Below are 14,197 nucleotides of genomic sequence, written 5' to 3'. Positions count from 1 at the left end.
TTTTTTTTTTTTTTTTTTTTTTTTTTTTGAGATGGAGTCTCGCTCTGTCACCCAGGCTGGAGTGCAGTGGCGCAATCTCGGCTCACTGCACCCTCCGCCTCCTGGTTTCATGCCATTCTCCTGCCTCAGCCTCCTGAGTAGCTAGGACTACAGGAGCCCACCACCATGCCCAGGTAATTTTTTGTATTTTTAGTAGAGACAGGGTTTCACTGTGTTAGCCAGGGTGGTCTCGATCTCCTGACCTTGTGATCTGCCCGCCTCAACCTCCCAAAGTGCTGGGATGACAGGCGTGAGCCACCGTGTCCGACCAGTTTTTTTTTTTTTTTAAGGTGAACAAATAATTTTATTTTGTGCATGCAAATACATGTCAAGTACTGCAAACTTTTTGCATCAATTTTCTCTCAAACACTGAAAATCATGGTGCTCTATTTTGTGAACAGCCAAAGCTAATATCTCTTCACTTCAGTGCCACAGCAAAAACATACAGAATTCACTCTTTGCTATTCACTGTCATCACAGCCCTCATCCTTCCATCTCTGCCCTCCCCCCATACACAACCCTTATAAATTCTAATCTTCCCCCATTTAATCCTATTCCTATAGCACATAGGGAAATATTGTAATTTGGACATTCAAATTGACATAAATGGAATAGAATTTATTCCCATATATATTCCCCATTTCATTATACAGAATTATTTTAAGTTATAATTAAAACTATAACTATAAACATACAGTTTTGAGCAATATAACTTGCCAATAAATCTTCCAGGTTAAATTAGTTGCCAATTATATTACTAAAGTTACCAGGAAAAACATCTTGAGCTATTGTAAGTGTTATGGGGTATGAGACAAATACATTTTTTGTAGTTACCAGCTCAAAATAAAGTTTCAGAAGTGTTGATATTAAGCCACCCTTGCTGCCAATAATTTGAAGGAAGATCAAATATTACTTATCCATTGAAGTAATAAGTTTAGTCAGAGAGAATATTCTTTTTTTATCATCTCTGTGGGAATGTGGGGTGGGACACCTTTGTGACTCATTATGCAACCATGATAGGTAGGAACCAGTGCTGGCATTTGTAGTCTCAGGTTCTACATGAAGACAGCCTCAAAAAATGACGGTTGTAGGTGATGCCAAGAGAAGTTTGCAGCTCTTCAAAAAAACAAGAATAGGTCTGGGCATGATGGCTCATGCCTGTTATCCCAACACTTTGGGAGGATGAGGAAGTAGGATTGCTTGAGCCCAAAGTTCAAGACCAGCCTGGGCAACGTAGCAAGACTTTGTCTCTACAAAAAAAAAAAAAAAAAAAAAAAAAAATTGCCTGGCATGGTGGTGTACGCCCGTGGTCCCAGCTACTCAGAAGACTGAGGTGTGAGGATCTCTCGAGCCTGGGAGGTCAAGACTGCAGTGAGGCATGATCGCATCACTACACTCCAGCCTGGGTAACAAGGAAAGACACCCTCCAAAGAAAACATAATCAGGAAGTGAGTTTATTTTGCTTTCCCCTGGTGTAATCCAATTGATTTGTGTTTGAGGCATGTGAAAGCTAAATGCTTGGCCCTGTGTATGTCATGAGTCATCCCTATAGCCTACAGTTTAACAAAAGACAGCCCCGAGCCCACCACTGAAATCATTGTAGAGGTAGTGGTCTTCTAGTATGTGACCCTTGGGCTACAATATCCACAGGTTTTAGGCCATATTTCCTTCACATCCATGTAATGAGCCTCAAAACCCAAATGTCCTATTTTCCTTGAGGACATCTAGACCCAAAGCATCCCCATTTTGGAAGCCCAGGACTGTGGAATGGGAAAATATGCCTCCATTCCTCTCCTTCATATGTGTTTTTAGGTTAAAAAAGGCAGGTGCAAATCACAACTGAATCTGAAACCTCAAAAGAGGCCAAAGCAAATCAACTTAACAAAAATAACTTATCATCACCAAACCTGGAGAAAAACTTCAGCTGTGGCACCTCCAAGCAATGACCACGTCCCTGGCTGACATAAAAGCCCCTTCAGGACTTCGTGTTGATTGAATCCCCATGATCTAGCCTCAAGTGAGGGCTGAGTGGGCTTTTCTTGAGCCAAGTGTCTGTGGTTGTGGATAAATATATTAATATCCTAGCAACTTGCAAAATCCACAGTACCTTAGACAGAATTTGTCTTGCATTCTCTTAACAGGAGAGCAGGTTTGAGATGGAGACCTGAGGATATTCTGAGCCAAGCAAAGAGGTTCTTGGTAAACACACAACTTCATTTCCTTCTGGTCATGCTTGGCTGCCCCTTGCAAATTGGAGTCAGTTTCTCGTGTGACCTTCTAGTATTCTGAAATTTGAGGTTTGCTGTCTGTTTTCAAAATGTAGAAACCCATCTCAGTCATTCACCAAGCTTTCACTGAGCAACCAGATGCAGGGTTATGAAAGTGGAGATGTTTAAGACACAGTTTCCACCTTCAAGAAGTACACTGTCTAGTCAGGAAGACTCACTGCAATATCCAGACTCAACTTGCTACATCCTACCCTGGTGTCCTCCCACTTGCCCTTTCTTCTACCTGGATGGAATGCCCTTGGCTGTCTTCCTCTTCTCTTGGAGGCTTCTCTCCACCCCCACCCACAGCTGAGTTGCCCACACCTCTGGGGTACTCTGTACTTTGGTCACACATACATTTCACATTTTCACCGAGCATGAGATTATCTGATATCCCATTTATCACTTCTTCCAGACGCATTCCTTCAGCCTGAAATGGTTCCTGGCATGTGACAGGCACACAATCATTATTGGTGGAGTGAATGAGTGAATGAATTTACAAGAAACATATGGCACTCAGAAACCTCAGGACCTCAGCTTAAATTTTAGCTCAAATGCTCACGTGCTGAGTGAAACTGACTAAGTTATTTAAGCCTCCTATGACTCACTTTTTCTATTTGTAAAATGGGAGTAAGGGTTGTTGTGATGATGAACAAATTCTTGTTTAGTGGTTATCAAAATGACTGCCAACGGGTAAGTGCTTCGTGAAGAGTAGCCATTAAAACAGTTATCACTAACAGATATCTACTGAACCCGACTGTGTGCCAGATAATGTGTTAGACACTGAGTCTACAAAATGAATAAAGTAAGATGTCTGCTTTCAGTGAACTCCCAGCCTGGTTGGGAAGATAGATGTTAACAGAAATTAAAAGGCTATCTTACTAAGTAAGTGGGATATTGGGAACATGAGATGGGGCACCTAACCCAGGCTGGGCTAGATCAATGAATTCACAAGAGAAATGGTACTGGGGATCATGAGAGCCAAATGGAAAGTCAGAGTCAGAATCTTTAAGGCCTTCCCCAAACCCAACTCTAAATATTCCAACATGCCTAAGTGTTTTCCTTCCCTCATAAATCCCTTCCTCTAGCCATATTGCTGATTATTCTTATTCTCTGAATTGCATAAGTGTGTTATTTTACAATTTACAAAAAATTTCCACACACCATGTGTCACTGGATTCTCCCAACTTCCTTGTAAGCCATATGAAGCAGATAATTTAATATTTAATTCATGGGTGAAGAAGCCGAGGCTCTGAGAAGTCGCAATGCTTCTAAATGATACTAACTAGATGTAACCCCTGGGGCTGACACTAATTCTATGCCCTTTCAGCTCCCACAGCCTGGACACTCATAACAAGCCAGGCGCCCAACAGCTCTGCACCTTTGCCACACTCTGCCCCCTACCTAGAATGCCATCCCTCATCCCTTGTGTTTGTCTAAATCTTTCTCTTCTTTGAAGTCTCTGTTCTAACCTTAACTGCCCCTGAGCCATCAAGTCTCTCCTATCTCCAGACAGCCTATAGGGGTCTCTTGAACTCCTAGAAGGCCCACTCTCTAGGCTGAAATAGGACACTGACATCCTATGGTGGCCTGTTTATGGTTCTTTTTCATGTGCCCATGTCTGCCTCCCCGACCTGATTGTGAGCCTTTGGAGGAAGAAACTGTGTCTTACTAATCTCTGCGGTTGGGATATAGTAGATGCTTAGTAAATTCCTGTAGATTAAATGAATGATATTGAGGTTGTTGGCCAATCTTCTGTTTAGGCTCTCAGAAACATACTTGTGAGAGAAGTAGACTAGCTTGTACTAAGCAGTTAGGCCCTGAGTGCAGAGATAAAAGGCCCTGAGTACATAGTGTCTGCATCAGGAAGCACCAAGTCTAATTAAGAAACAGCAAGTACATAGATAATAAGTGTACATATTGGAAAGTTTCAAATGGAGTACAAGGTACAAGGTGCAATTGGAGGACAAAGGCCATGGGGGAGGAGAGAGTAGAAGGAGGGGATGAAAGCAACAAGGGGAAAGAAGGAAAGGTGAGGTCTGAAGAAAGTCTTATAACGTGAGTAGAAATTGACCAGGAGAACAAAGGGTGGCATGGTAGGATATAGAAAGGGGCTCCATGGCCTAGAAGAGGAACAATAACAATAAGAATAAAATAGCCCAGAGACATGAGAGGACATGAAATCAATATAAAAGTTCCATGGGGGATTATTTAAATGCCATCCTGAAGTCCAAATAGACTCTGTCACCTGGATGGACAGAAGGATGGATGGATGGATGGATGGATGGATGGATGGATGGATGGATGGATATTATGAACATTCATGTAACAAGAGTAAAGAGGGTATAAAGAGGACACATAGGTAAAAGATGAGCTCCTGATTCCGAATATTAGAATTGTTGGTATTAATAGCTATGCTTTTGTGTTAACAAAAACAATGTAAGTTCATTACTAAATAACCAGGAAATAAAGGTAAGTGATTTTTAAAGTTACTTTTAATCCCTCCAACCAGATATAACCACTGTTAACATATTTATGTTGGCCTTTCCACCCTTTCTTTAGTGTCTTTCTATCTTAATCATCTGTCTGTCCATCTAACTATACATTTGTATACATATCTATCTATGATCTTTTTATTCATCCACCCATTCATTTATCCATCTATACTTTTCCAAAACAAAAATAGGCTCATATGGTACTTTACATTTTGTAACCTAATTTTTCTAACCAATTTGTTATAAGAATCCAGTAATTTCTACCTATTTTTAAGTCAAATCTTAATAGCCACATAATATTCCATCCTATGAAAGTACTACAGTTGATTTGATCAATTCTTTCTCTCTTTTGCAGTTATCACATGTGTTTTAGTGAATATTGGTGCTCTTCTTTTGGGCCAAAGTAACAGCAAAGAGGTTACCTTTCTCTAAAGTTTATGAGGCTCTGAGTTGACTGACCAAAACTTGAACTTGATATGGGGTCATATTAATCCTCTGACATAAATCAGTTGCCTCCTGAAGTGACGTCTCTATCTCCACTGTATCTTTCCCTGGAAATGTCAGACAGGGCAGAAGGTCCTCCCTGACAGAGCAGGTACATTAGTGCAACCATCAGCAATCACATATTATCTTCTGCTGATGGGATCTGATAGCACTAGCTCTCCCACATCTTCACAGAGCTGGTGATTCAGAGCTGTCAACTAACACAGTTGCAAGGAAATGCCAACGGTAGATTTACAGTGTGAGGCAGTAACTTTGTGACCCCCATGTGGAAAAACAGATGCCTTTGAAATAAGACTAGTCAATGTGGCAAAATGGGAGAGTGAGGCACTTACCTTATAGTAAAAGAGAATACATCCTGCCACTTCCTTGAAACTTCAGATCTTCAATGGCTCCCTATTACTTACAGGAAAAGTCTTAATCTTTTCAGTCCAGCAAAGAAATAATGAATGTAATGGAACGAGGACTGGCTGGAAAGCCAGAAGCTATGGATTCTAGCTGCTGTCTTGCTACCCACCAGCAGTGTGACCTGGGCAAGTCACCAGCTCTTGAGTTTATTTTCCTCCATCTGTAAAATGATCATACGTAGATAATGTCTGAGTGTTTTGATAAATGAGTCAGTAAAAAGTCATGCATCATTCAAAGCCATTTACTGAGGGATTTCATGTGCTGAGGGTGGAGTTGAGTGGGATAGACCAGCGCCTGACTAGGGAACTTGCACTCTAGGAAGTAGGAGTCAGAACGTAAAATAATCAGTAGACTATCGAATAGTGATAAAGTATCATGTTGAATGCAAAGTGATGGGGATGGTAGAGAGCAGTGTAGTGCCCGGGTGGGGTTGGGCGCTCAAGAGATGATGATCTAGCAGCTATGGTTGGAATGAGAAGCTAAACAAGCCACAGAGAATCTGGGGAGAAAGAATTCAGGATGAGGGATAGCATGATAAGGCCCCACAGGCAAAGGTGAGCTTGGTGTTCAACTAACTAAATGCATATTTACTAAGTGTCCTTCTCCTAGATTCCAGGGATTCAAGGACAAGAATACCAGAGTCTCTGCCCTCACTAAGCTTAGGGTGAAGTGAAGCAAGCAGATGATTAAACAAATAGACCTTTTGCAGTATAATGAGCACTGTGACGACGAGCAGAAATTTGGAATGCTTTAGTCCAGGAAGCTCAGGGAAGCCTTCCCTGAAGAGGTGCCCTGGAAGCTGAGATCAGATCAAACAACATCAATGTTTTTTCAAAGTCAGCATGGAACTTGATTGAGTTCTAATCTACTGATAGTCTATATCTGCCCATGCACATTCTTTGGCCACAGCTGGGATTCTGCTGAACCCTAAGTGACTTTGCAGAAATTCTTTACTCATTTGGAGGAAGCCCAGGGCATTGCAAGGAAAATAGATGAGGTTCATTAAAGCATTAAAAAATATGTGTTGTCATGTTTATTATCACTTATCAGAGTAGTTCTCAAACTTGAGTACACATCACAGTCCTCTGGAAGTCTTATTGAAACACAGATTGATGGGCCTCATCCCCTGAGTTTCTGATTCAGGAAGTGTTAGTTCATTCCCATGCTGTTATGAATAAATACCCAACACAGGGTAATTCATAAAGAAAAGAGATTTGATTGACTCATAGTTCTGCATGGCTGGGGAGGCCTCAGGAAACTTACAATCATGGTGGAAGGCAACTCTTCACAGGGCGGCAGGAGAGAAGATGAGTGCAAGCAGGGGAAGTGCCAGACACTTATACAACCATTAGATCTTGTGAGATTCACTCACTATCATGAGAACAGCATGGAGGAAACCATCCCCGTGATTCAATTACTCTACCTGGTCCCACTCTTGACACATTGGGATTATGGAGATTACAATTCAAGGTGAGATTTGGGTGGGGACACAGAGCCAAACCATATCAGTAGGTCTGGGTAGGGCCTGAGAATTTGGTCAAGCAAGTTCTCAGGTGGTGTTGATGCTGTGAGTTGGGAAACCACACTTTGAGAACCACTGACTTTGAGTGCTTGGCGTTTGGGACATAGAGGTGGTTTTCTAATTCTCCTTAAAGCTGGTGGAGGGGAACAGAGAGAACAGAGCTAGGGACTGGAGCTCCCAGGCCAGTCCACCAGATGCCCTTTCCAGCCTGGTTTCTCTTTTAGAGATTTTATAGCCAGCAGACCCAAAGTACAACATCTAGCCTTGCTTTGGCATTTGTGTTCTAATGTGTAAACAAACTTGAAATATTTCCTAATTTTCTGAGGAAAAAGTAGAGGGGTGTTTGCCAAGTACTGTGGTCTGAATGTTTGTGTCCCCCAAAATTCATATGTTGAATCCTGACCCCCATGGTAATGCTATTAGAACATGGAGCCCTCATGACTGGGATTAGTGCCTTATAAAAGAGGGCCCAGAGAGCTAGCTAGCCCTTTCTACCATGTGAGGACACGGCTGGAAGGCTCTATGTATGAATAAGAAAATGGGCTTTCGCCAGACATCAAATCTGCTGGCACCTTGATCCTAGACTTCCCAGCATCCAGAACCATGAGAAATAAATTTAGTCTATGGTGTTTGTTACAGCAACCCGGATGGACTAAGACTCCAAGCCAAATAACAAGTTCCAAATGCACATTCTCAACTTGTCCTCTTGGGTAGTTTTCTCTCAGTTATTTTTTTCTCAGTCAGGGAGCTGCCAAAGTCCATACTGATCCCCTACTGGGTCACACTCCTCAAATACTACTCTGATGGCATCTGGACTCTGATGACATCAGGATAAACCCACACAGGTATCTTGTAGTGAACGCAGCCCCAGCCTTGCAATCGCATAATTCTCAGTCTGAATTCCAGGACAACCACTTAGCAAGGATCCTTTGTGGGAGCTACTTGAAGGCTCTTTGAGCCTTAGAATAGTGCAGGGAGGGGCAGCAATAGCTCCACAGGGTTGTTGGGATAATTACAGAAGACTATGAATGTCATACCTTTGGGTATAGTAGGTGCTCAGTAGGTTAGGGATGCTTACAATAGTCTGTCATTTAAAGTGGTCCTGGACATAGAATTGCTAGCTCCAGGCCCATCACCTTCTCCCATATTGTCCCAGGCCTCAAGGGTCCACAATGGGTGATGGTGGGGCTATCCTGCCATGCCTACTAAGCTTTCTTCCAGGACACAATTGCAGGCCCTTGAAATCTTTTGCCTGGATTATTGCAACAACCTCCAAAGGGACTCATCTGTCTCCAGGACACCCCTCCATCCTCCTCTGCATCATCACCAGGGGAACCTTGGTAAAGCAAAGCCATGATCATGCTTATCACCTGGTGGAAACCCTTCAAAGATTTTGCACTCACCAGAGCAGGCACCACATCCTTAGAGTCTACAGAAGGCAGGAGGAAACAGAAATGAGTGCCAGGTCCATAGGTAAGCAATGGGGAGCAGTGGGGATTGCGGTGAAATGGAGCTTGGCTGTTTAAAGGCACCCAAACTCAGAATTCTGTAAAATCTTCTATGGGCCAAATAAAGTTTATCTTGAAATTCCGTGCCTGGCCTTGACTACCAGTGTGTGAGAGCTGGCCTGGCAAATGAGGCACAAGCTCCTTAGCCAGGCTAACCAGGTTCAGCCTCCTTCTTGCTGTGCTCTGACTCACTTAAAATTCATATAGCTACCAAACTGTCTGCAGTACCTCCACACCTGCCATGCTGGTCCTCAGCCATGTCCTTTGATCAAGTCTGGAAAGCCCTTCCCTTACTCTTCACTTGGTGCATGAAGAAGTCCTGCTCATCCCTCTAAAACTCAGTTCAGGCAACACCTCCTCCAGGAAGCATTGTTTCTCACTCATTCCCAGTTTTTCCATATGGATATGTATCTTTTCCTGGTGTCCCAACAATATCTGTTGCCTTTCTTCATCATTACAATTATTAAGTGGTAATGGCAATATAATTATCTTTTTTTGCCTCTGTCTCCCCTGCTAAGGTGTAAGTACCTAATATCAGGGACCAAGTGTTAATGATCTTTGTGTCTAGCAATAATGAGGTGTTCAATCATTGTTAAATGAATGAATGGAGAGGCAGATGCCCCTCCCCTCCCCTGCTCCTCCACTCTCCCATGAGGTAGGGAGCAATCTGAACAGTGACCGGCACAACAGCCACTTGGAAGAGGCATAAGACTGGTCACCTCTCTCTCCCTTTCCACCACAGGAATGTGTAGAAGACAGTACAAGCAACAAAGAACTGAGGAGCAAGAATGCCCTTGACTTCCTCTCTCAGCTATTACAAACTCTCTCCTATTGATGGTTCAAATTTCCAAGACAGAATCTGATCATCCAGTGAAATCACCCAGGCCCCAGTGGGACAGTGGCCCACACAAGCTCTCCCCAGCTGCCTGCCAGACTTCCACTGGCTACTTGTAGGCAGAGACCCTTCTTTGCTCCGATGAGGACAGGTTCATCTGCCAGAAAACATGGCACCTTCTGTGGATAGAAACTCTTAGTCGGTTTGGGCTGCTATAACAAAATATCATAAACTGGGTGGCTTATAAACAACAAATATTTATTTCTCTCAGTTTTGGAAGCTGGGAAACCTAAAATCAAGGTGCTAGCAGTTTCAGTGTCTGGTGAGAGCCCTTTCCTCATAGATGGCACTTTCTATATATCCTCACATGGCAGAAGAGGCAAAGATGGTCCCTTGGTCCTTCTTTTAAATATAAAGGTACTAATCCCATGTATGAAGACTCTGCCCTTGTGACTTAATCACTTCTAAAAGACCCCATCTGCTAGTACCTTCACATTGGGGAATAGGAGTTCAACATACGAATTTTAACCAGAGGAGGACACAAACATTTAGATCATCATAATCTCTCGTAAGGTCTTTGACTGGCAAAGGTTACGCAGCCTGGGTGGTGTAGGACTTAGGACCAAGATTAGGTAAGCTGAGTGAGGGGCCCGGGGTGCAAAGTTTAAGGAGGGGTCCTCTTAGGGTCATGTAGGTACCTCATTTGCCTCACCCTAATTTCACCCTTAACGGCTGATTTCGTGCATGACTTGAAGGTAGTCACTGTCTCTCTGACCATTAGTTTCTTAACCTGTAAAATGAAGGGGTCAGAAGACTATGAGGCCTGTTAGGTTCTCTGGCTTTGAAACTGCTGCATAGTTCCATAGCTCCTGAGACACAGCCCACCCTCTCCGTCCGTCCTACCCACTGGACTTTACCCCTTTGTCCTAGGGGGGCTGCTCATCTGTGTAGTTAGCTTCCCCAGCCATGCCTGGCTTCATCGTCAAGGGCTCAGTTCACAAGCCGCTTAGCAAAGGCAGTCATGAAAGACAACATAGCGTCTGTTCCAGGCCTTCGTGGAGGACGTGCTCACATTCCTCACCTCAAAGCAAAATTGATCGGCCTTGACCTGGGGCCGCACCAGAGAGAAGGAACTGTTGGGGGCTGGGGTGCCATTCGGTGCCCAGATGAGGTCAGTCACCACATGGTCCTCAGTAGCCTTGAGGAATGAGAGGTATTTGACTCCCCTATTAATCACTTGGAAGAGTTATGAATATCTTGGGTCAAAGTGACAGTTTGCATCTTGACAGGAAAGGGGCCTAAGTTCTGACTCCCACTTAGAAAAAGTTCATGTAGCTTTGTTCCTCCAAGATAGAAACAGAGGACCATAGAGATGGGGAAGGGAAGAAACTGAGGAGTGAGAAGGCGAGAGGGTGTTGTTTATCCAGTTCAATCTCAGATCCCACACTTGAGTCCAGGCTCAAAGGATTCTGTCAGTCATCCTGAATATGGAGACTTCTCCAAGAGGAGCTCTTTTCATTGTTGGGTGACAAAAATTATTAGAAATATTTTATTTTTTATGTATTATATCTATAAATAAAAATCTATATAAATACAGATGTGATATATAATATAAATATATTAGTCAGTGTGAATGAGGAACAGGTCAATTTCTCCTCCAAATAGTTGCCCTTAAAATCTTTGAAGACATTATCATATTCCTCCTGAATTTCTTATTCCCCATACGAAAAAAAAAAAAATCCCTGTTTTTTTTCAGCCCATTCTCTCTCTCATTTTTTTTTTTTTTTTTTTTTTTTGAGACAGAGTCGGCCGGGCACGGTGGCTCACGCCTGTAATCCCAGCACTTTGGGAGGCCAATGCAGTAAGATCACAAGGTCAGGAGTTTGAGACCAGCCTGGCCAACATGGTGAAACCCTGTCTCTACCAAAAAAATACAAAAATTAGCCGGGTGTGGTGGTGTGCACCTGTAATCCCAGCTACTCAGGAGGCTGAGGCAGGAGAATTGCTTGAATCTAAGAGGCAGAGGTTGCAGTGAGCTGAGATTATGCCACTGCATTCCAGCCTGGGCAACAGAATAAGACTGTCTCAAAAAACAAAACAAAACAAAACAAAAACAAAAACAAAAAAAAAAGACTTGTAATGTAAGGATAGGGCCAGGTATGGTGTCTCATGCCTGTAATCCCAGCACTTTGGGAGGCCAAGGTGAGAAGCTCAGTTAAGGCCAGGAGTTCAAGACCAGCTTGGCCAACCTAGTGAAACCCTGTCTCTACTAAAAGTACAAAAAGTAGCTGAGTGTGGTGGTGCACACCTGTAATCCCAGCTACTTAGGAGGTTGAAGCACGAGAATTGCTTGAACCCGGAGGCAGAGGTTGCAGTGAGCCGAGATCACACCACTGCACTCCAGCCTGGGTGACAGAGGGAGACAAGTCTTCCAGGCAATCCCAACCCCTCTGCTTCACCTGGTCCCCTTCTTCGGGAATCACAGTTTATCAGTGACCTTCATATGGTATTGGTCCAGAACTGCACATGGCTATGCAAGCGTGGAGAGCAGAGCAATCATCTCAGCCTGCAGATGCCACTGGGTGATGACAGAACCAGAACAGACTCCCATTCTGCTGATCCCCAGGCACCTGGGGATGATGGAGAAAACACCAATAACCCAGCAGGAGAAGTGACTAGCCTTCCCAACATGCAAACACTGTGTGTGGAATTTACCATGTTTGTATTATCATTCAGGGATCACAGACCATGCATCTGAACACCACCAGTACATCCATAGCATCCATAGGTGCAGAAGCATTGACCAAATGGATGTACTATACCCTGACTCGAACCAACCAAAATTACATGGCCAATCTTTTAAAAAGCAAGTAGTGGGCCAGGCATGGCAGCTTACGCCTGTAATCCCGGCACTTTGGGAGGCTGAGGCAGGCAGATCACGAGGTCAGGAGTTCAAGACCAGCCTGGCCAACATGGTGAAACCCCGTCTCAACTAAAAATGCAAAAATTAGCCAGGTGTGGTGGTGGGTGCCTGTAATCCTAGCTACTCGGGAAGCTGAGGCAGGAGAATTGCTTGAACCTGAGAGACAGAGCTTGCAGTGAGCCAATATTGCACCATTGCACTCCAGCCTGGGTGACAAGAGCAAGACTCCATCTCAAAAAAGAAAAAAGCAAGTAGTTAGTAGTGTAGGGGGAAAGTTCTGGATAAGAACTCATGCCTCTTTTATTTACACCTGTGTTGCCTAAACTGTCTTCCTTTTCTTGATGACTAATACATATGTTAGCTGCTCAGCTTTTCTTTATACTACACTTTTGGGAGATGCACACTCTTTCCTGACTCCCCTTAGCCTAAAGTTCTAGAATAATTATCCCTTCATTTCATTTGATACCAGATTTTGCATACTACTTTTAGTGATCTGATGATTCCCTCTTTAAGATACATATTAGTTCCATAAATATTATACAATATTGCTAGTGAAATGGAAAAAGACTGTTCTTAACTTGTCCCAACAGTTTCAGCTCTCAAACTATTTGTTTGACATCTCCTAAACTTTTATCCCAAACCTATATCTGAAGTTTATATCCAAAATTGTCAGCTACCCCTATCCAGTGGAACCTCTCCCTTGGGGATAACACAGGTACATGAAATTCATCATCTCCCGTCCCCCATCCATTCCTTGAATAATTTACCACAATCAATGGTCTTAAAACCATTGCTGATCATAGCACTGGACAGATGAAGGAGAAAATTCACAATCCTTGAGCATCTACCATGAAGGTTAACAACCCTGCAGTGAAAATACCATCCTTAGGTTCCAAATAAGAAAACAGGGGCACATTCTCTCATGCACCACATCTAATTCTCCAACAAATGCAGTGGGAACTCATACAACTCAATGGCAAAAAGACAAATAACCTGATTCAAAAACAAACAAAAACCTAATAGAGATTTTTCCAAAGAAGACCTACATATGTACAACAGGTGTATTAAGGTGCTCAACATAACTAATTATAAGGGAAATACAAATCAAAGCCACAATGGGATATTACCTGGAATTTGTTAGGATGGCTATTATAAAAAAAGACAAGAGTTAACAAGTGTTATTCCAAGATTGTGGAGAAAAGGGAACACTTGTATATTATTGATGGGAATGCAAATTGATATAGCCACTATAGAAAACAGTATAGAGGTTCCTCAAAAAATTAAAAATGGAATTAGCATATGATGCAGCTATCCCATTCTAGGTATATATCTAAAGGAAATAAATCTCAAAGAGGTATCTGCACTTCCACATTCATTCCAGCATTATTCACAAGAGCCAAGATATGGAAACAACCTAAATGTCTGTCAATAGATAATGGATAAAAAAATATGCTATACAAATTTATACAATGCGATGTTACTAAACCATAAAAAGAAGGAAATCCTGCTACTTGTGACAACATGGATAAATGTTGAGGATAATATGCTAAGTGAAATGAATCAGACACATACAGACAAATATTATATATTCTCACTTATATGTGGAATCTTAAAAATTGACCTCTTAGATGTAGAGGGAAGAATGATTGCTCTCACTGAGCGGGGTGAGAGAACTCAGGAAACACTAGTCAAAAGGTAC

General features: G+C 42.7%; 1 long non-coding RNA gene across 1 annotated transcript in view; it reads left to right on the top strand.

Moving 5' to 3' along the window:
- The window catches only part of LOC111522620, a 12,780-nt gene extending 3,963 nt beyond the window's left edge, over nucleotides 1-8,817 (top strand). The window contains exon 3 of the long non-coding RNA XR_003309395.1: nucleotides 8,454-8,817. This is a non-coding gene — a long non-coding RNA (uncharacterized LOC111522620). The remainder of the gene's footprint in view (nucleotides 1-8,453) is intronic.
- Nucleotides 8,818-14,197: the final 5,380 nt, after the last annotated feature.

Source organism: Piliocolobus tephrosceles, chromosome 1 (genome assembly GCF_002776525.5).
Source record: "Piliocolobus tephrosceles isolate RC106 chromosome 1, ASM277652v3, whole genome shotgun sequence".
NCBI classification, from domain to species: Eukaryota; Metazoa; Chordata; class Mammalia; order Primates; family Cercopithecidae; genus Piliocolobus; species Piliocolobus tephrosceles.
Note: the sequence above shows the minus strand (reverse complement) of the source record. Positions and strands in the feature narration are given on the sequence as shown.